The sequence below is a fragment of the Vollenhovia emeryi genome, unplaced genomic scaffold (genome assembly GCF_000949405.1).
Source record: "Vollenhovia emeryi isolate VEMERY1.0 unplaced genomic scaffold, V.emery_V1.0 DF940003.1, whole genome shotgun sequence".
NCBI classification, from domain to species: domain Eukaryota; kingdom Metazoa; phylum Arthropoda; class Insecta; order Hymenoptera; family Formicidae; genus Vollenhovia; species Vollenhovia emeryi.
The window spans coordinates 1071-3190 of NW_011966363.1; the positions used below are offsets into that span (position 1 = coordinate 1071).

The 2120-nt window shown below is 47.6% G+C and overlaps 1 non-coding gene across 1 annotated transcript; it reads left to right on the plus strand.

The window, feature by feature from the left end:
• Positions 1-1913: 1913 nt before the first annotated feature.
• Trnav-cac lies at positions 1914-1989 on the plus strand. The gene is given in 2 exon segments: positions 1914-1949; positions 1956-1989. It is a non-coding gene; the product is annotated as a tRNA-Val (tRNA).
• The last annotated feature ends 131 nt before the right edge of the window (positions 1990-2120 follow it).

Here is a 2120-nt window from a genome sequence, read left to right on the forward strand (position 1 = left end):
GCACTTAACTAATGAGTCTGTCCCGGAGTGAGCACTAATTGTCAATGTGAGCTAACAAGCACAGAGATCGCACTTGTTCCCGTGAGCGCGAGCGCGATACTTTTTGTATGCCGATGTGAACTTTACCACCGCTTACAACGACTACTTTCACACGACTACTGAGCTCTCTGAGCTTGCGCGCAAGCCCTCGAGCCATGTTCACGGGCCCGTCACGTGCTCGTTACCCGGTCGCGCGGTCGCGCGCGCGGTACTACTGGGCCTTGCTAATAACCGTGAGATGGCGAGGGCAGTACAACTGAGATAACTGGAGGAATCTCAAACAACATTGTTAGCGATTCTCTTTTGGGAGAGCTCGCTGGACCGCTGCGGTTGGAAGCAGGGCTGAGAGGACTTTGCGGTGAGAGACTCGGGGAACGGATGCATGCGCTAAGGGGTGGCAAATCACGTGATCGTAACTCAGTTCGTTTTGAGTAAAATACCGTGTGGTCCGTTTAATAAATATAAAAGGCTTACAGTTGAGAAGTCAATGAGCTATCGGGAAGAGAAGTCTCTAATCACTTGCACGGGTCGATTATATTAATCGATAGCCGGCCTCGTGAATGTCGATGCCCGTGAGCCGTGTCCACGCGACGCCGGCGTGCGATGCGTGGTGAGCTTGAGCTGCCGTTGATGCTGTATCTAAATGTCCTGGATGAGTTGCACACTGAGGGTTCACCTTGAGTTCGCACAGAGTCACTTCTCGGATGAGAAAAGGTCCACAAGAGCATACGAAAAGTCTTAAGCACTACACGACGCATGTACGTTGTACGGTTGCCATGAACCAAAAGCGCCGGTAACGAGCGTGAAGAAGCGAGGTCGCCTCGCGTCGCGATCGGGCATGCGCGCGCAGCGCTCCTGCCGCGCTGCACGATCTGACCCGGCTGATGCTGCCATCACGCCGGTGACGAACTGACCGAGATTCATAATTGAATCCGGAACAAACATATTTATAAAGTTTTATGTTAAATACCTATATATATATATTTTTTGTGATATATACAGAGTCCGCCAAAAGAGCTTTAATAAGTCAATCGACGAGTCATTTCTTTAAAAAAAATAAACTCTGAAACTGAAGCCGTTTCAGCTAAAAAGAAAAATAAACTTAATTATTTATTATCTCACAATCTCGCTACTCGTACAAATCACAAATTTCAATCTTATAAAAGATTCAAATTATAATAAACATTTTATATCACACGTGCACAGAAAAGTGCCTCTTTTTTGACAGTTTTTCGTGCCCAAAATAGGCATTTGCCGACACAATACAGTTTGCACGCAACATGGCGTCAACTGTGCGGAAAAAGCCGTGCGGTAAAATTATTACCGCACACTTTAGCGCTGTTTTTGTTTATCTCCCAGCACAATTGCCGATCTCTCTTCCACACGCCGTCTTCGACAGATGATAGCTTAGCCTCAAAGTCCCCCCCGTGTGGGCCACCTTGTCGTGGTGGGGGGGCTTAAGGCGGGTGCACCGGAGACCATCCGGAGCGCTCGCTGAACTAAGAGCCCACTTGGTCGGTCACGGCCAGGCCGATGCTTCGGCCAGGGATGGCGGGCGGATCATAACCCGGGTGTCTGGAGACGGTGTCTTTCTAAGAACTCGCGTCCTGGCTAGGGTTGCCAGATGGCCGGGATTTCCGGGAAAGTCCCGGAATTCTTAAGCTTGTCCCGTGTCCAGTAATTGATGTCTTCTGTTCCGGAAAATCAGAATTTCAACAAAATTATAACATTCATGTCTCTAACTGATACCTAATTAATGTATTTGGCCATTGCCAGTGCACAGTGGTACCCTCTCCACCTCTTAGCCGTCCGCCCGATACTACTCTGTAGCAATAAATATTATATTTTTTTCACAAAAACTTGTTTTATTTTCAGCCCCGGTGGTCGAGCTGGCTAAGACGCCCGTCACGGATTGTAGGGAGGTCCCGGGTTCGAATCCCGGCTGGGGTAATATTTTTCGCAATAAGAATTTTAATCGCCAGATATGGTCAACAAAATCACCAATATTGTTAATTACTACTGGCAACCTTAAGAATATTCTAGTTGTTTTATTTTATCCCTAAATGTGTAAGGTTCTAGGT